General features: G+C 35.7%; 1 long non-coding RNA gene across 1 annotated transcript in view; it reads left to right on the forward strand.

Moving 5' to 3' along the window:
- The window catches only part of LOC131420441 (uncharacterized), a 94,820-nt gene extending 82,536 nt beyond the window's left edge, over positions 1 to 12,284 (forward strand). The window contains exon 7 of the long non-coding RNA XR_009223532.1: positions 11,943 to 12,284. This is a non-coding gene — a long non-coding RNA (uncharacterized LOC131420441). The remainder of the gene's footprint in view (positions 1 to 11,942) is intronic.
- Positions 12,285 to 21,790: the final 9,506 nt, after the last annotated feature.

Raw genomic sequence — 21,790 nt, forward strand, 5'->3', positions numbered from 1 at the left:
AGCAAACATGTATCGTATGATTCAGCAATATTAAACTTCCTTTGTGCTTTCATTCTCTACTTCCTTGAATATCCTAACCAATTTTCCCCCTTTCCATTTCAATTTTATCCATCCATGTGATTTTTTCCTCAAATGCTTTACTCCATATTGATCATGCAACTTTTTAAAATTGTACTGTCCCATGCTGATCACTCCTGCCCCTTTTGTACTTTATTATTTGGCATTTGAGTAAATATTGCCTTGCGTCATTCAAAAGGTTCTTTGGTCATAAATGTAGCTTCTCCAATAATTTTGTAAATTCTCAGCTACTTCATTTCTATTCTGCTGATGTGCATATGGACTTAAAATAGTACTGGGCAAATTTGATTTCTCAAATTTAATGATTTCTATAAGCTTGGCTACTATGATCTAGAACCCTATGTATCAGCTACTAGGATCTAGAACTCTGTGTATTGGCCACTATGGTCTAGAACCCTATGTATTAATGATTATGATCTAGAAATCTATATATTGGCTACCATGATCTAGAACCCTATGCTTTGACCTCTCCATACTGTGTTTCTTACTCTACGTTTGGTTCACAGTGACCCAAATATCTTTCCTCTTTGGCTAACCATATACTTGTCACCTCGTTTCTGTCTCTAGGACCTTGACTCTTTTAACTTAGTCAACTAAGATGGATTTGAATGAGAATAACTCTTTCATGGTGTGTAAGCAGAAGAAATTGGAATAACAGGAAAGATACTCATGAGTGGGAAGTAGCTTATACAAAGAGAAAAACACGAATGCCTGCCCCTATTACTTTTTATTCAAGCTTATGCTGTAAAATTGGTTTGGATGGAGGGATTGCCTTCAGTTACCAAAAAATGACACATTGTCATAGCAAAAATAAATAAATAGAGTTCTGTGTCCATTAAGCAGCAAAGTGCTGCATGTAGAGCAATATTATAGGAAAGAATTCACTGAGAGGATTTTGATGCATTTGTCAGTGTGGTTGTGGTTGCTCAGAGGTCTGTATTCAAATGGTTCCCTGGAAATTAAAAAAAAATATTGAACTGAAATTACCATTTTTCAGCAGGATCCCCAGGCGCAAATTCTGTTACTGCCATCTAGCAGCCAGTATCCCTCTTCAAGCTTCCGTGCAGAATTGCAAACATCGTACAGTTGCCTCTTTTGGTAATTATAGATCCTCAAAGTGCTGGAAAGAGGTGGTACTTAATAACATACATTACAAAAGCATGGTAACTAGGCAATAAATACAGTGCTTAAGGGACACCATTGTAATGGGAGCTGCACAGTGGGATGCCCATAATAATCAGAATAGATTTAATGTACATATTTATGCCAAGTGTAAAAAGGTTGCAAACAACAGCAGGAGAGGCAATATGTTACACAGGGTGAAACACTGAAATAGAGAACAAAACATATTCTTAACATATTCAGCTACAATTTTGTCTCTTAAAGGCTGGTCTAACACCATGAGTCTATCAACAGAATCAGCTATTTGTTTTCAATTCTAGTGTGTTTTGGTTATGAACCATGAAAAAAGTTATTCCTATAACTAAATTTTAATTGAATTCCAAAACATCAATATGGTTGAATGTATAAAACCCCATTCCAACTCTTTAACTGTCTTGAACAAATAGATGCAATTTATGTTTTTTAAAAAATCATTTTTATTCCTCTTATCCCAAGAACTGCTCAAGGCAATACTCCTACCGCTTAAGTAAAACTCATCTAATCGTTGAACATTATTGCATTGGATGTACAAGAATATGAATTTAGATGGTGGGGAATTTCCTGGTACACCAACAATACAGTTTTGCAATGCTGAACAATAGGAATATTCAACTGTCTTTCAAAAAGCCACAGGCTGAATATTTATGAGTGCTGATAAGAAATTTAGTAATTTCTGCTTGTTTTATGAAACAAGTGTTTGTAACAATCTCAGAAATGTATACCAAGAAAAGATTTTTGTTAGTAGGGCCTTGATATTCATTTAATAAAATTACAGTCTTTAAGAGGTCTCCAAAATTAGCTAACTTATGAATGACTTCTCAATGTCTTTTTTTTTTAATGGAACAACTGTCTCTTATTATAGCTGTAAGAGTTATAGCCTTTGCAATAGTTAACTCTCGATTCTTCATCATGTTTTTTAAATCTTTGTAATGTCCTTGTCTCTGTGTACTCCAGTCATTAGCAGTAGGAATTCCATTTAAGGCCGAATAACGCTAATCCATGTTCTCTCCTTCCACACCACAAAAAAGTACAGTCAACTACAATACAATATGTGGTAATCCCCAGCAATGTTAACATATTCCACAAATCAATACTGGTGCCATTATCGTCCCACCAGCTACGTAGGCCACACTACTTCTGTTCCAAAGCCTTGAGGTCATATTTTGTTGTCTTCCAAGATGCTTCGTGAGGCAGCTACTTGTCCATCCCGTACTGCTTTGCCTCAAATGCAGACACAATACCTTTCTCAATTTTCTAAAGCATGGTTAACTACAGGATATAACATTTTTCAACAGCTTTATTGAGATATATTTTGTATACCATAAAATTCATCTATTTTAATTGTACAAGTCAATGAGTTTTAGTATATTTATAGAGTTCTACAACCATCACCACAATTTAATTTTAGAACATTTTCATCATCCTAAAAAGAAACCTCCTGCCTATTTACAGATATTCCCCATTTACACCCCAGCTCTATCAACTGCTAATCTGCTTTTTGTCTCTCTATATTTTCCTTTTCTGGACATTTTTTATAAATGAACTTATACAATATATATATTTTTTGTATCTGACTTCTTTTGCTTAGCATAATGTTTTCAAGCTTCATCCATGTTGTAGCATCTATCAGTACTTCTTTCCTTTTTATTAGTGAATATTGCTCCATTGTAGTGTATACTATATTTTGTTTATTCACAGGAAGTAGCTTTTTTTTTTGGTGGGGAAGATTTGCTCAGAGCTAACATCCGTTACCAATCTTCCTCTTTTTTTGCTTGAGGAAGATTAACCCTGAGCTGACAACTATGCCAATCTTCCTCTATTTTGTATGTGGATCGCCGTTGCCACAACATGGCTTGATGAGTGGTGTAGGACTGTGTCCAGGATCCGGAGTGCACTGGACTTAACCACTACACCACAGGGCCGGCCCCAGGTGTAGCATTTTAAAACTTTGCTGAAGAGGGACTTCTGCTTGTGCCATGTCGGAATATTAGTACCAAACTTGCCTCTCCAGTAGGAAAACAGGACAAAATATAGGAGACTACTACTACTATTTTCAGACGTTGGACAATAGGCTTCCAGGACTGTGATACCTGAGAAAAGGGAAAGGTGAGCTCCGTGATGGCCCTAGTTTTCTATGTGGAAGCACTTTTCAAACTGTGGCCAAGTAAGGGCAACTCAAATTCAGGATAATAGTCTCTCTGAATTGAAGAGCTAGAGATCATAGAAAAGCAAGCTGAGGCTGCTGGAATTTATAGGAAAGAATACTAGAAAGAGACGGCTGTGTAGAAAAAGCAACAGTATTCTTCCTAAAAGAACCCTTGAATAGTTTGCTAAAGGTAAGCATGGAAACTCTATGAGGGAAGGCAAAAAAGTGTATGGGAGCTGTAAGTGGAACATTTCTCAGAGTTGATATAGAGCTGGGATATGCTTAAATTTTTACCAGCCAGAGTTGAGAGAACTCACTAAAGACCACATATACTCAACAAAGACTCAAAAAGGCCATACCTGAGGAATAGGGCTAAACTACCCCTAATGTAAAGGCTATTCTGGACCTTCCCTAACAAAGCTTGTAAACAAGCCTTGAAAGGATCAATATGATCTGAAAGTACATCAACTGCCAGCCCAAACAAAATTCAACAGTCTTTAAGGGAATATAACTGAATCTAGACGCTCAACCTTGTAACTAGCAATGATAAGAATCCAATTAATAATTACTAAACATAAAAAGGAGAAAAATGTGATTCATAATCAAGAAAAACATTAGCCAATAGAAACAACTAGGAATTTAAGAGATGAGGAAATTAGTAAACAAGAACTTTAGAACAATTATTGGAAATATGCTCAATGCTTTAGAGAAAACTCGAAAATAATGAGAAATGACAAGTATAAATAAAAAATAAATAGATGCTCTAAAGCTGAAAATACAGTATGATAAAGTAAAATTTGGTGCATGGACGAAATGACAGATTAGACACTGCAGAAGAAATTATTGCTGAATTCAGGGCATTAACAATAGAAAGTATAAAACTGAAGTACAGAGATTAAAAAAAAAACACTAAAAAAAAAATAGCCACAGTGATCTATGTGACAACATTAAAATATCTAATAGTTGTATTTAGCTGCAATCTTTCCAGAAGGAGAGGGCAGAAACATATTTAAAGAAATAATTATCAAACATTTTTGAATTTAGTGAAAATTATAAGCCACAGATCAAAAAAATCTCAATGAAGCCCAAGCAGGATAAACACAAAGAAAACAGATCAAAGTATGTGATAATCAAACTGCTGGAAACCAGTAACGAAGAGCAAGTCTCAAAGGTAGCCACAGACAAAAGGGGCATGACATATAGGGGAGAAAAAAATGTCTTTGTTAAAAAACATTGAAAGAAATAGTCTGATATCTGGGAGGAAATGTTGCAAGACAGAAAACAATAGAACAATATGTTTAAAGTTGTGGAAAGGAAAAATGTCAGCCTAGAATTCTATAGCCAGCACAACTATCTTTCAAAGTGGAAAAAAAAAAAATAAAAGAAAGAAACATACTTTCATGCAAACAAAATTGTCACTGTGATATCTGTACTACAAGGAAGGAAATTCTTCAGATGAAAGAAATGATGTCAAATGGAAACTTGGATCTACACAGAGAATAAAAAGTGCCCAAAATGGTAAATATATGAATAAATATAAAATCTTTTTCCTCATTTTAAAATTTCTTTAAAAGAAAATTGACTGTTTAAAGAAAAATAGTAAGAATGGACTTTGGTTTTCAAAGCCTAGTTAGAAGTATAATGTATGACAACATTAGCAAAAAGGATGGGGGAAGATATAAGTTTCTGATATATACAGTAGTAAAATATAATATGAAGATAGACTGTGAAAAATAAAAGAAATATATTGTGAACCTTAAAGCAATCACAAGTCAATCAATTAATCAATCAAAGCTGTATGCTAATAAGCCAATAAAGAAGATAAAATGGAATACTAAAAATTACTCAATTAACCAAAATAAGGCAGCAAAAGAAGAAAAGGGGGACAAAGAGCAGATGAAACAAATAACGAACATCTAGCAAGATAGTGGACTTAAATTCAACCGTGTTGATAATCACATCAAATGTTATGGTCCAAATACTCTAATTAAAAGGAATAACTTATCAAACTGGAAGAAAAACAAGGCCCAATTATATGCTATGTAAAAAAAACCCACTTTATAAAAAGACACAGATAAATTAAAAGTAAAAGAATGAGAAAAGGTACGCCATTCAAACACTAATCTAAAGTAAAGTGGAATGACTATATTAACACCAAACAAAGTAGACTTCAGAATAAGAACTATTTCCAATAATAAAGGAAAAAAAGCCTGATAAAAATGATTTCATCAAAAAGTGTAACTATCCTAAATATATATGTACCTAATAACAGAGCTTCAAAATTCATGTAGTAAAACTGACATACAGTCATGAACCGCATAATGATGTTTTGGTCAACAGTGGACCACATACACATATAACAGTGGTCCCATAAGGTTAGTACTATATAGCCTAGGTGTTTAGTAGGCTATACCATCTAAGTTTGTGTAAGTACACTCTATGATATTCACACAATAGCAAAATCACCTAGCGATGAATTTCTCAGAATGTATCCCCATCACTAAGTGACACATGACTGGAATTGAAAGGGCAGAGAGACAAATCCATTATTATGGTTGGAGATTTTCACACTCCTCTCTCAGAAATTGATAAAATAGTAAATTGAAAATCAATAAGAATGTAGTAAACAATACTATCAACCAACTTTATGTAATTAACCTTTCTAGAATGCCAAACAGCATACTAAACATTCTTTTCCAGTACTCAAGGAAAATTTAGTGAGATAGACCATATCTTAGAACATAAACAAGTCTCGATAAATTCAAAATGTCTGAAAACATAGAAAACACATTCTCTAATAAAGTGGAGTTAAATTGGAATTATATGACAGAAAGACATCCAGAAAATTGACAAATAAATAGAAATTAATCAACAGTCTTCTAAGTAATCCATAGGTGAAAGAGAAAATAACAAAGAAAATTAAAAAGATTTTGTAATTGATAATGAAAACATAAGATTTCAAAATATGTGGGACAAAGCTAAAGAAATGCTTAAAAGGAAATTTGTGGACTTACATGCTTGTCATGCTCATGTTACAAAATAAGATAGATCTAAAAATCAGTGACCTAAATTTCCACCTCAAGAAATGAGAAAAAGAAGAATAAATTAAATAGAAATTTAATTTAAAAAAATGAAATAAAAGGTAAGAGCAGAAATCAATGAAATAAAAAGTGAAAAATAAATAATAATAATAAACTCAAAACCTTGTTGTTTGAAAAGATCAATAACATTAATAAACATCTAGCTAGATTGAGAGAGTGAGAGAGAAATTACCAATATCAAGCATGAAAGAGGGGATGTACCTATTGATTCTGCATATATTACAAACATAATAAAGAAATATTATGAATAACTTTATACTAATACATTTGGCAGCTTACATGAAATTAACAAATGCCTTTAAAGACACAAATTTTAAAACAAACTCAAGGAGATGTAGAAAATCTGGACAGTGTTTACCTATTTAAAATGTTTAATTTGTTTTAAAAAATATTTACATAAACAGCAACCCAGGCGCCAATAAGTTTACTGCTGAATTGTATCAAGTATTAAAGGAGAAAAATAATACCAATTCTATGCAAACATTTTTTAGAAAATGGAAGAGGGACAATACTTCCTAACTCTTTATTTGAGGCTAGCATTTCTCCAATACCACGATCAGACCTACACATTATAAGAAAGCAAACTATAATCTAATATTTCTCAGGAATACAGAAGAAAAAGTCTTTGATAGTAATAAATTAAACTCAGCAGCATCTAAAAGTAATAATAAATTGTGACAGGGTATGGTTTGTGTCTAGATTACAGGGTTGATTTAACATTTGAATATCGCTTTTTTTAATTAACCTATTAACAGAATAAAGATGAAAAACCATATGATCATCTCAATAGATGCAGAAAAGAACATCTGACAAAATCCAATTCCCATTCATGATAAAAATTTCTGAACAAGCTAGGAATAGAATGAAACTTCCTTATTCTGATAAAGGGCACTTAAAAAAATGTCGGCTTTGGGCCAGCCCTGGTTCAATGTACTCTGGTTCAGGGGCCCAGGTTCAGTGCCCAGGCACGGACCTACACCACTCATCTATCAGTGGCCATGCTGTGGTGGTGGCTCACATACAAAATAGAAGATGATTGGCAACAGATGTTAGCTCAGGGCGAATCTTTCTCAGAAAAAAAAAATGTCAGCTAACAACATACTTAGTGATGAAAACTGGAATGCTTTCCCCTAGAATTGGGGCCAAGGCAGGGATGTCTGCTCTCACAACCTCTATTCAACGTTATACTTGTATTCCTAGCCACTACAATAAAGTAAGAAAAATAAAAGACATACAGGTTGGAAAAGAAAAAGTAATGTCTTTATTCCAGATGACATGGTCATGTAATACAGAAAATCTACAGAAAATCTTCTAAAAAATCTACAGAAGAGCTGCTAAAATTAGTAATGGAATTTAGCAAGGTCTCAGCACACAAGATCAATACACCAAAAACAATTGTATTTCTATATATTAACAACGAATAGTTAGAAAATAAAATTTAAAAGATTTCATTTATAATAACGTCAAAAATATGAAATATTTAAAGATAAGTTTAATAAAGCAGGTGATAAACCTATGCACTGAAAACTATGCAACATTGCTGAGAGAACCTAATGAGAATCTAAATAAATGTAGAGATATATCATGTTCATAGTTTAGCAGACTTGATATTAAGATGTTAATTCTCCCTAAACTCATTTATAGAATTAACACAATTGCAATTAAAACCTTAGCAAAACAAAAATTTTTTTTTTTTTTTAGAAATTGACAAAATAATTCTAAAATTTATTTGGAATCACATTGTAAACCACTTTGCTATATGATCTCCCTAATATTTCCTTAAGCCTACACCATGCCAAAGAGCTACTCCAGCCAAAGTAAATCTCTGCCCTCAGCACAGCCACCCTCAATTAGGTATTAACCAGGCAGCAATCCTCTGATGGAATTAATCCACATGAATAGTGAAAGAGAGATTCACAAGGATACCAGATATATTTACATTTCATAATGAGATGAATTGGTGGAATTTTAAGAATGTAACACTAACTTAAAAATTCTGGCAGTGTGCCTTTGATCTGTTTACCCAGGAGGTGCCACCATCCATTCAGGACATTGTAAGTTGAGAATATGCCACAAGGGCAACCTCTCTTCCTACGTTTCACAGCAATTTTGCTTTCTCCTGAGACCACAGATGCTCCAATGCCTCCCTTGGCACTAGTGGCTGGTTCTGAGGATTGTAAGAGGGATGTTTGTAAGAGGGAGAACTGCTTACATTACAAAAATTTCTGTACAATATTTCATCATTAATAACTGCGGTTTCTTTCTACAGCAACAACTGCTTATAAAAAGGCAGACTTCATTAACATTCCTCAGTCCTGCTGAGTCTCCCCTACAGCTCTCAGCAGTCATTCACATTTCCAAAAAGCTTGAAGGTCAAAATTCTGCCTCTCCATGTGTCAGAATCTCTTCATGCCTTCAACTTACATTCAGACCACATGGGTCTTCATTCTTGCTTCAGAAACAGAAACCCAGCAAGGACTGACTCGGGTTAGACCAGCCATATTGGTAGAGCAATGAATAGTAAGTCTTCAGTCGTTCAGTCCAATTAAAAGGGTTTGTGGCGTGAAGAGCTAACCAGACAACGTACCAGGATGTGATTATGGGCATAACTTTATTTAATTTGTAATTTATGGTTAAAACCTAATTCCAAAAAGGATTCTAGGCAAAATGTGTTAGGAAACTTCTTGAGGACTTGAAACTGAACATATAAATAAGAGGTCAAACCTCAGAATGGCCCAATTATTTAAATAAATTTTTAATTTATTTAATTTATTAGATTTACAGAAAAATTGTGAGAATAGTACAGTGTTTGCATGTACCCTGTACCAGTTTCCCTTATTATTAGCATCTAACGTCAGTGTGGTACATTAATTTCTATGCCACGACCCCATCCAGAATACCATGTTACTTTTAGTTGTCATGACTCCCTAAGCTCCTCTAGATTGTGACAGTTTTTTAGACTTTCCTTGTTTTCGATGACCTTGAAAGTTTTGAGGAGTGCTGGATACATATTTTGTAGAATCTCTATCATGTGGGAATTTTCGATTTTTTTTTCATGATTAAACTGGGGTTATGGATTTACTGAGGTAAAGTGCCCTTTTCATCACATATCAAGGTACATGCTGTCAACATGACGTCACTATTGATGGGAACCTTGATCACCTGGCTCAGGCCATGTTCATTAGGTTTCTCCACTCTAAAGTTACCAGATACTGTAACTTTTCCAAACTGCACTCTTTGTAAGGAAGTGACTGTGCACAGTCTATACTTAAAGGTTGAGGAGTTATGCTCCACCTCCCTGAGGGCAGAGTATATATATTTTATTTGGAATTCTTCTCTCTAGGAGACTTGTCTCTTCTCTCTCGCTTACTTATTCATTCAATCATTTATCTCAGTATGAACTCATGTATATTTATTTTATACTTTGGGTTATAACCTAATACTACATTATTTGTTTTGTTACTCAAATTCTTCCAGTCTTGGCCATCGGGAGCTCTCTCAGTTGTCTCCTGTGTCCCTTTGACATGTCCCCATTGTCTTGTGTTTGATCACTTCCTTACTTTCTGACACTATAAGATACTCCAGGCTCATCTTGTATACTGCCTGCCCCAGTCCTAGAATCAGTCATTTTGCCAAGGACCTTTGGTTCCTTTTAGTGGAGAATGTTATTAGAAATCAAGATCTGGGTGCTGGGAAGACTGCCCAATTTTTATAATACTAATTTTCTCTATGTAACTGAAAGGACTTTGTATGCTTCTGTTTTACCAGTGGATTTCTGGGTCATTTAAAAGTGTTTTGAATATGGTACTTGAAGGACAGTGTCAGACTAAGTAATATTATATTGTTTCCACTGAATAATTGATGCAAACGATGCAACATGGAGTTTAAATATATCCAGATTATAGAAATTTAGAATTGATCAACAGCTTAGAGAAGTGTTTCTCAAACTTTAATGTAAATACTAACCACCTGGGTATCATTTAAAATGCGGTTTCTCATTCAGTGGGTCTGGAGTGGGATCTGAGATTCTGCATTTCTAACAAGTTTTTTGGTGATACTACACTTTTGATAGCAAAATCTTAGAGCAGGAGTTGGCAGATGTTTTCTGTAAGGGGCCAGATATTAAATATTTTAGGGTTTGTGGGCCATACCCTCTCAACAACTACTTAACTCCACTGTTGTAATGTTGTAGACAAAACATAAAGAATGAGCATGGTTGTGTTCTGATAAAACTTTATTTATGGATGCTGACATTTGGATTTCATGTAATTTTCACGTGTCACAAAATATTAAGGTAAAAGCTATTCTTAACTCTAGGGCCATATAAAACAGGTGGCCGGCCATAGTTGGCTGACTCTGTCTTAGAGCAATGGCTTCCAAACTTGGTCTATATCAGAATCTCCAGTAAGGAAGTTTAAAGTACAGTTGTCCAGATTCCATGCCAGAGGTGTGCCACAGCATGTGTACTTTCCAAGCTCTATAGGTGATTCTGATGCACAGCCAGGTTGGAGAACCACTGCTGCAGAGGACCTTGCATAGCTGCTTCCTAGTCATAGCCATCCTCTCTGTGCTTGCACACTTACAGTGAAAGGAAGCTCACCACCTGGCAAGTAGATCATTCCATTTATGGACACCTCTAATAACTGCGAGTTTTTTTTCCTACTACTGTGCTTAAATTTGCCTCCTTGTACCTTCTACTTATGAGCTCCCTCTTCCTTCCAAAGCCGTGGGAGTACATCTAATCTGATTTCTATGTAACATTGCTTCTAATATATTTGAAGAATGTTATCATCACACTACCTTCAACTCTTAAATCTTTTGCACCCGGGACATCACATCCTTTAAAGGATTTGTATTTCTAGCTTCTTATCACTCAGATTGCACTCCTTGGGAACATTTTGTGTTCCACTTTCTCTTGTCATTTATTGTCCCCAGAATGGTAAGGTATGACCACCGCAAAATCCTAGGAGACTATTGACTCCATTGGTTTGACGTCTCTACTTCCAATAATGCCACTTACGATTACATTAGCTGTTCTCTTTCCTTTGATAGTCAGTTCACATTGCTGTTTTATATTGAATTTGTTACCAACCAAATTTCTAAGATTTTTTCAATGGGACTGAGCTTAAATCAGATCTCCTTCATTCTCTACCTATATGGAGGTGTTCTGAATACAAGTGCTATATTTTTTATTTATCCCTATGAGATTTCTCCTTGTATTTTTGGTCCACCACTCTTGCCAATTTAAAAATTCTTATTTATCATCTGTGTTAGATTGTGGCAGTAATGGCTCCAAATTTATTTATACTTCCCTTTATCCCCACACTTTTCTAGTCCATCTTATACTGACTCAGGGATTGGCCACGTGACTCTTCTTAGCCAACGGAACAATAGTAAATGTGCCACAGCAGAGACTGAGAAGTGATTGCCTTAGGGACTTGTATTCTCTTTTGCAGCTCTGGGAAGCATGAGACCACAAAGTGAACAAGCTCAAGCTAGCCTGCTGGAGGGTGAAAGGTCGTGTGGAGACTGGGGCGCTCCATCCCACAGTTCGCCAGTCCAAGCCAACTTGCAATTGATTGAAGACCCATAAATGAGCCTCAGCCAAAACGTGTTAAGCTCAGCCCAGGTCAACAGAACTGCACTCAGCCTAAACCACTGAGCCATAGCACTATGAGCTAATAAATGCCTGTTTTAAGCCACAAAGTTTTAGCTGATTCTTTGTATAGCAAAAGTAATTTATACAACATCTAATATAGTACCTATTCTTTCCACTTGTATATCGCTCACAAATTTGGCATGCTCCTATATCCAAATTATTAAGTAGATTCTGACCAAATAAAGAGCTCCGAGATACAACTCTAATGTTGACATCAACCAAGTCTCTGTTCAGCCAGTTACTAAATTCTTTAACTACTTTACATGCAGCCTAAATTTGCAAAGGAAAAATTGCATTGGAATAAAGGGTGGAATTAGATTGCAATTTTAACATACTTCTGCCTTCTGATTAGTCTGGAAGATTATGTTCTGCTTTCTAATGTCACAGTATTATTTGTGGTCAGATGTTTGAAGTATCTGAAAATAAATTATCTTCATAAAAGTAAAACAAAGCTTTTCTGAGAATACTGGTCAAATTGTTTCATTATGGAAATCAAAAGGAAGAAGCTATTTGACATTTGAAAAATTCCTTAAAACCTTCTCATATCGGTGAATTTTTTAAGCTTTCTAAATGCAATGAGAAGAGTTTCTTTCTTTTTTCACTTTAAATTTGTATTTTGATTTTCCTCCTGAGACCCCTAACTGTTGCCTTCAATCTGAAATAGAAGTGCAAAAGTCTTGAGTGTCAGTGTTGAGGAAAAGAATGAAAAAGACATTTCCTGCAGAATTTGTAGCAGGAAATACCAGAAATCTCGTCCAAAATATTTTTTTCCCAACAGATTTCATTTTGTTCCATTTATTATTTTTATTTTTGTTTTTAAAAAGCAACATATTATCTGCTTCAGTGCATTTATTCCCTTTATACTAGGTACAATTACTATATTTAAACAAGAAATAAAACCTCACAATAACTTTGGGATAATCAGAAACAGCAATGATCATATGATAAGACAAAATAACGTAGTGGAAAGAACACTCAGTTGGGAATCAGATAGTCTTGATAGAATTGTATCATAAGCCAATTACTAGCTCTATGACTTTGGGCATCTTTCAGAATTTTTATTTCCTTATATATAACAAGAGTATGATAATACTACCTAACATTGGATTCTTGTGAGGGTTGTACGTGTGAAGTGTCTAGTACGCTGTAATTAATTAATAAATAATAGGTATTATAAAACTAAGAATAGAAAATGTCTAATGAGCACCTATTTTGTGTCTGGCACTATGCTGAGGGGTTGGCTTGAATGGCATGGTAAGACGTGGCATAAGGAATCAAGGCTTATTAGTTCTGTTCTTATTAGTCTTATGCAGACGGTCTGCGGTCTGTATATTTTGTTGTCCACCATACGCAGCTTCCATTCCTGGTCCAAGATGGCTGCTGGGAATTAAATTATAACATCTCTGCTCATAACAGCATCTAAAAAGGGGGAAACTTTTTCCCCCCTTTCAGAACACTTTTATCTTCCTCATGTGGCAACATTTAGCTATAAAAGAGGCTGGAAAATGTAGCCTTTATTCTAAGCAGCTATGTGCCCAGTTAAAAGTTGGGGATTTCACTACTGAGAGGAGAATGGATATTGGGGGGATGAACTAGAATTCTCTGTTATAGATGTTTAGTATATTAATTCTTCAGTGCATTGGTGTGAATATGTTTTTCAAACCCCTTCTGTCATTTTAGTAGGTGAAGTGGAAGCAAAAGTAATTAGGGGTACCACTAAAAAATTTGCTATTCCCTGTTTTACCTGGGGCTAGGCCAGAGGAGATACCTGATTAGAAAATGGTTTTCTTGGCAGCCTGAATAGTAACACGTTAACACACTATGATACTTCCTTCCTTTTTCTTTTCCTTCTTCCCTTACTTCCTTGTTTCCTTCTCCTTCTTTCCTTCTTCTTTCTCTCTTTTTCTTTCTTTCTTTCTTTTATCCTTTCTTTCTTTTATCCTTCCTTCCTTCCTTTCTTTCTTTCTTTTCTTTCTCTCTCTCTCTTTCTTTCTTTTCTTTCTTTCTCTTTCTCTCTCTCTCTCCCTCCGTCTCTCCCTCCCTCCCTCTCTCTCTCTTTCTCTCTCTCTCCTTCCTTCCTTCTCTTTCTTTCATTATTTTCTTTCTTTCTTTCTCTCTTTCTTTCTTTCTCCTTTTGCTTTATTCTTCTAAGTCAGGACAAGAATTAACTTCTAAAGAAACTTAAACTTACATGAAGTCCAAATCTTATTTACCTTTGCATTTTAAAGCCCCTACACAAAATTTGACTTTTTAAATAAAATCATGTCATTCATCTGTAAGAAACAAAACTAAATTAAGCCTTCTTTCATGATAGATCAGTTAATTAGATTTGAAAGGCAGCCTCAGGGAAGACTGGAGGAAATGACATAACAACCTATTTCTACTTTCATTAAGAACTATGCTTTAAAAATCCTAATTAATTTTTATATATTTTTTTCTTCCCAGATCTTCATATTTTGTTTCTTGAAACTTTCTAATTTCCTGATCTCATTACTTGATTTCTCTATCCTGGTTTATTTCTTTTGTAATTCATGGTAGTAAATACTATAGCCTTGGTATTCTAATGACAAAAGTCCGCACATTTATAAGAAGAATGACTGTCTTAAGAATTCATAATATGTGCTGTAAATAGCTGTATTAGTTTTCTAGGGCTGCCATAACAAGTTACCACAAACTTGTTGGCTTAAAACAATGGAAATTTCTTCTTTTATAGTTCTGGAGACCGGAAGTTCGAAATCAAGGTGTTGGCAGGATTGATTCCTTCTGGAGATTCTGAGAGAGAATTCTATGCTTCTCTCCTGGCTTTAGTGGCTGCTGGCAATCCTTGGCTTGTGGCTATATCAGTGCGATCTCTGCCTCCATTTTCACATTGGCTTATCCTCCGTGTGTCTAATCTCCCTTTGCCTCGCTCCTATAAGGACATTTATGATGTCATTTAGAGTCCACCTGGATAATCCAAAGTAATCTCCTCATCTCAAGATCCTTAACTTAATTACATCTGCAAAGATCTCTTTTCAAAATAAGGTCACATTTACCAGTTCCAAGGATAAGGACTTGATGTCGTTGGGTGGCCATTATACAACTAAACTACAATAATTTATAAATGTTGTTTAACCCTTAATGTTCTATGATGTTAAAATACTCAGTAGTAACAGAGTTCAACACTTTATAGTGAATGTAACAAGGTTTACAGTTGGTAGACTTTGTCATTTTATGAAAATTTTGAGTAAAATGTGTTTTTCATAAAATAAATCAAATTCTTTGTGAGAAGGCACCTTTTGAGTTAATCATCTGACAGCTCATTCCGGAAGTAGAAAAAGACTCCTAAGTAACAAATCTGCAAGAATATAAGCTCTCTTCACTCTCTCTTTCACCTTCTCTTGCAAGTCCTTTAGCAAAGCTTAGGGTGTTGTAAATAATAGAAAGTGGCAAACATCGTGTTGCCAAGGACTGCTTAGTTTTCACCAGGCATTCACCAGCCGTGGGTGAGAGGCATTCATTCAGCCTCTCTCTCTTGCTAAAAGGGTAAACCTCTCCCACTGAACTCAAGGACACTTTGCTTTGTTGAGAGGGGCTAGTATTTTTTATCAACATATGTGTCAGGGATGTGCACTAAAGTCCTTATACAGACTGTCTGCAAACAGGAACCAGCTCCTCGAGTGGCAGATGACAAGTCTGGTTAATATCCTGAAGTAACCATGTATTTTAAAGACAAAATTTAAAAATGCAAATTCAATTCAATTCTAATTGTTTTAACAATAAGCTATTTGATTAAATTTGCTTTAGTTTTTTCCTATTGGTTTATATGCATAGACTCAGCTGATGCATAATTCTGTATCGGTGAATATTTTGACTGCAAAGTCTCTGAGAGGTGGCAGAGAAGATTCTTCACATGCATAATATATTCAATTGCACTTCTTTCAAGTCAAGTGTTTTATTAATTTTCCTATAGCTCTTCTCTTAAAATGCTTCTATTCATATTCAAAGATGATGATGAAACTCTAGTTTTTAACAGGGATTATCATCTTTGTGGTGACAAGTTTGATTGACTAGACAAAAAAAAAGGAAAGAAGCAAAGAGTTCAATGAGAAAGATGTGATAATTTAGCAAGAGATGGCCCAGGATGAACCAGTCTTTTCACTACAGATTGAGGGGAAAGGGCATACTTTGGAGATAAAGTGGAAGGAGGAAAAATGAAATATACTGAACACCTGTGATAAGGGTAAAGAGAGATTACATGGAGGGAGGGATAGATTAATTTGTATTTTTTTAGTTCATTTGTCCTTGTTACAGGCCAGACTTAATATTTGACTCTCTTCTGCCAAGAGTTTGAATCAGGTCAAGCTGCCAGGCTTGCAATACTCAAACTTAATGGCTGCTCGTAGCACTGTTTTTCCTTCCAAACAACGTAGTGAAAGTAACTCACCTTGATAAGAGCAGCAATTAACAATATTATCGCTTAAGAATCAATCCAGCAATACTTACTATTTTAATCGTGTTCTATGAATAGATTTCCTTAAAGACCACAAACTGAGAATAATGATGCTAAGTTTAAATGGATAAGATGTTGCTGATCGTTACCCTGGAAGTATGATTTTCTGTGACTCTGATTTAAAGTGAAACCAGTGTTATCAGCCATCAAGAGTTTGGGGTATCTACTTGGCAATGGGACCAACATCTTGCAGAGCATTTTCCTTAGGAGAGACAGCAAGAATTAAGGACTGGACTGGCATATAAATAATTTATTGACACAATATCCCCTGTCATTACCCATTTATTTTCACACATTTGATATTTCTTATTATAAAGTAAGAGATTTCAATTTCTAGTTTACTTTCATCATGTTAAAGGAAAGTCTGGTGAATTGATTTAGTTATTCTTCTAACAACCTCATTTCAGAAGCCCTATTTGAAAATGGAATTCCCATACAGAGCAATTCACCAGACTGGCCTAGTCATTGATAATATGTCTTTACTTCCATATGACAGGTAGAAATGATCTATGAGGAAAGCATCTTGTTTTATATGCTATATCCTTTGGAAATCAGCATGCCATTAGATTAAGAGAAATATTGTAGCCTCTTTGAGCAGCAAACTCTTCTAAAGTATAGGACTCGGAGCAGTAAAATAGGAATCTGGAATTCTGGATTTTAATTTTGACTCTGTTACTAATTAACCGTGGTCCTAGGCAAATTATTTTCTTTTTTCACATTTACAAAATAAAGATAATAATAAATATATTAATTACTTTATAGAGTATCTGAGAAGCATATATGTCTGTTTGTGTACATGTATAAGCACTTTGAAAATCATAAAAATTATGCATATGGAAGACTTTTAAAATAATATTAATTAGTACTTGTTTGGAGAGAATAATGTGTTCATATATATATGTATACATATATGCATATATATATATTTAAGACACACATATATGGGAACAGTGTTGTTTATTTTTCTTTCTCCCGGCCTCTGTTCCATGCACATCAGGCTATGACTTCATTTAAGTGGTTCCATCTGGAACAAAAAGTAAAGTCGAGGAAGTAATATCATGCCTTCTCAATCTTCCAGACCACAGCTCCCTAGAGTTCTGAGTCTGGTATGCCTGGGAATAGTTTACAACATTCCGTACTTAAAGAAAAAATTCCTTGCTCCAACAATACGAATTCCTTTGGAAAAGGCACCCAGAGCCGATATTCAGTATGTTTAGAAAAACACCTAATGCACGTCTCTATTACTGGAATGGCCAGCAGGAACTCCGCTCTGCTGGAGTATTTATGGGAAACACATGCAAAGAAGATGTCAATTACAGAACCCTCACAGAGTAGTGAAACTTTGAATTTTTATTTTCCCCGGATTAGTCATTGAGAAGCAGTAGAGTAAATTTAACTCATGGGCTCCCTAGGCAGAAATTTTACCTGTATTGGGTGCAAACAAAATTTCCAGCAGAAAGGACCTCCCTCCTTTGGTGGTCACTTCTACTGAGTGAGCTCTCTTTGCTGCTCTCTGAGCAGTGGTAGCGTCCATTCTGAAGGCTCTTTTCGGAATGTTAGTTGTGTCTACGGTACTTGAAGACGTTTTTAATGGAAAGTGAGACTTTTGTCAGTCATTCAGGTATGTAATGTACATGATGCGCGACATTGTTTTTGATAGTTTCTAAATGGCGTAAAGAATATCCTAAATGTCACCATTAGGGTAAACGATACATACAGTTCATGAGCACATCTATTACATGACAGAGATGAGAGAGAGAAAACGAAACAAAAAAGATGAAGGGGAATGAGGGCAAGGAAAAGAGAAAATTACGAGTCTTCATCAAGGGCCCAAGTGGCTCTCTGTGGAGTCCACGCCATCGGCAGCCTGTGCTTGGTGTTGACAGGGCCTCATGCAGATCTGTGGAAATGACCCTGGCTCTAGAATGCTGCTCGAGTAGGTTCTACTCACTCAGAAGTATGAACTATGTTTACAACTTAGCAAGTGAATGGAGAATAAAGTTAATATTCTTGTTATATGCAACATTTCTTCAGCTGCTAACTAATGCCAGAACTAACACTGTTTCATAACTGAAAATGTGTACCTCGAATAAAAATTAGGGGACTCAGGCAGCAGGAAATGGTACCAGCCAATCAAGAAACTCTAATGGGACTCTAATGGGATTGTTAAGCATGATTAATTGAACATTTTAAAAGTAAAAAGGAGATGGCAAATATTCTCTAAAAGGTCAGTAGCATGTTTCCCCATATGTAATCATTATATCATTTAATGTGAAATTTTTCTAGAATCCCATTCTCTAGCAACAGAATAGACACATACATGGTGTCAAAATTCCATTCTGATTTAAATTTTATAACAAATTAGTAATTTGCATTCTATACTTTTCTGATAAAACATAAATTTTAGAGCATGCTTGAATTCTTTTAACCATTTCCATTTTTCTGAGAAACTATAGAATCTCATTCTGAAGTTCCTAAAGTGTGATCATTCACGACCTTCTGTGGAATATCTTTTGGTTAATTATACCACTCCAAATGCCCTGGCAGTTAAATATTATAGATAGCAAGTCTAAATAATACATATTTTAATTTTTATCTTGAAAGCTGCCCATCTCTTTATTTCATTAGCCACTAATAACTGCTATAGCAAGTACTCATCTTAAGCTATGAACTCTTAGTTTTTCTATAATTGAACTTAATCTTTGTTTTGAGCCTTCATACTTCCAGATAATGGACATTTTTCTTAAAATTACGCCTCCACTGTAGGAGGCTTACAGGGTGCCAAGGTATTACAAATTGGCCTGAGCCAATTTCTTCTCTGTAGATAATGACAGCCTCCCAAGAAATTTAATTCCAAGGTTAAAAACAAAGTAAGTCTGGGGCCTGCCCGGTGGCATAGAGGTTAAGTTCGCATGCTCCATGTCGGTGGCCTGGGGTTCACAGTTTTGGATCCCGGGCGCAGACCTATACACCGCTTATCAAGCCATGCTGTGGTGGCGTCCCATATAAAGTAGAGGAAGATGGGAATGGATGTTAGCTCAGGGCCAATCTTCCACAGCAAAAAAGAGGAGGATTGGCAACAGGTGTTAGCTCAGGGCTAATCTTCCTCAAAAAAAAAAAAAAAGAAAAGAAAAAGAAAGTAAGTCTCAGACCAAATTCCACCATATATATACACCTCAGAGAGAGAGAGAAGTCTATTAAGCAAACCTTTATTAGTTAGCTGGTACAAACAGTTCATAAACCTGTTTTGCAATCTCCACAGAGTCCCAGTTCTCTGTTCTCTGTTCTTTAATGTGTTCCAGCCACCACCTTACATGAAAAGTGCCCTAAAGCAGAAGTGATCATCTTCCAGAGGTAGGATTTCATGATCTTTTCTGATGTCAATAGGTGTCAAGAATCGTGAAAAATTATCTTATTTGCAAGCTCACATGTTAATCTACCACAGTTTTGTAATACTGGCAGAAGACATGAGACTCTTGGATCAGAGACAAAGGACAATTATTACTCACGACAATAGGAATAGCCAGAGTATCAGCATGTATACTGGTTCTCTGAGCCCCAATTCCCACAGGGCAATGTGTAGAGGGCCAGATTACAACTGCGTACTCACTCAGGTACGTTACGGGAGAGTAAACCTGAGCTTAGAGAACTCTGAGTCTTTTCTACTGAATAGTAAGCCTGACTACTATACGCTCTGTAGAGAGACACTATCTTTATCTTTCGAAGTTGTAAGCCAAGGACTGGCAAACTTTTTTGTAAAGGGCCAGATAGTAAGTATTTTAGGCTTTGTTGGCCCAATACAGTCTCTGTTGCACATGCTTCCTCATTTTTTTGCTTGTTTTATAACTCTAACAATGTTAAAACCACTTTTAACTCATAAGACATGCAAAAATAGGCTGCAGGCTGAGTTAGGCCCACTGGTTATTGTTTGCCAACTCTTGCTATGAAAAAAACCCTGCAAACTGACCAAGGGGGAACCCTGTCTATCTTTCTAGGCTATACACCACACAATAAGCCTTGAAAAGGTAGTCCAGAACAACGACAGTCAGTGCCTCTGCTCAAAGACGTGTGGAAACCTGACAGATTCACGGAAAATTATCTCCAAATACTCTCCACCCCTCATTTCTACATTGTCTTGGTTTTTGGTGAATTTTCCCATGAGTTTGCCACTTCATCAGCAACTGATTAATCTAACCTACAGAAGCTGGGACCAAATTTGTTCCGATGTCCTGTGTAACATTTAATTCAGCCAGCAAAACGCCACACAAATGACTCCAAGCAGGCAAGGATAAGAGTGTATCTAAAATATTTTATTCAATTCCCATTCTGTAATAGGTTTACTGTCACCAAAAAAAGTATATTTCTAACATTATTCATGCTATTAATAAACCATTAATTTTATTAATGAAAACCCATTTTTGACAGTGTACTAATTAGCTAAATAGCTGATGTGATCAGAGATAACAATAACTGAAGTGCCTATAATAACCACCTCTGGATAGTGGCTTTTCTGATATATTGCTAGCTGACCACTCCTGGGGTAAAGATTCTTTTTTTTTTTTCTGTGAGGAAGATCAACCCTGAGCTAACATCTGCCAATCCTCCTCTTTTTGCTGAGGAAGACTGGGCCTGAGCTAACATCCGTGCCCATCTTCCTCCACTTTATATGGGATGCCGCCACAGCATGGCCTGACAAGCTGGGTGTTAGTGCGCGTCCGGGATCTGAACCCGGGCTGCAAGCAGGGGAGCGTGCACACTTAACAGCTACGCCACAGGGCCGGCCCCTGGGGTAAAGATTCTTAATTAGAATGCTGGATGCACATGAAATATCAAAATGTTCATGCTTAACTATTCTAATGAAAATTACAGGTGTCCTATCACTAGGTTCAAAGGTGGTACCTGGTTTTTGTTATTATCACCTGTCTATGCAGGCATTTGCTGAGTTATCTGATGCCAAGCAATCCTCAGTTATTTGTTCCTATGGATACATCCTTTTTCCCCAACCACAAAATCTCTCAAAGTCTACCTTCTCTCAATTACTTTGGTGTCCTTTTGGAGTGGCAGGAAACTCTTAACTATGTCTGTTCTACTTTTGGCCCTAGAAGAAATAACTTTTGACTATTGCCTTGGCCATACTAATACACATGCGAACT

This window comes from Diceros bicornis, chromosome 23 (assembly GCF_020826845.1).
Source record: "Diceros bicornis minor isolate mBicDic1 chromosome 23, mDicBic1.mat.cur, whole genome shotgun sequence".
Lineage (NCBI taxonomy): Eukaryota > Metazoa > Chordata > Mammalia > Perissodactyla > Rhinocerotidae > Diceros > Diceros bicornis.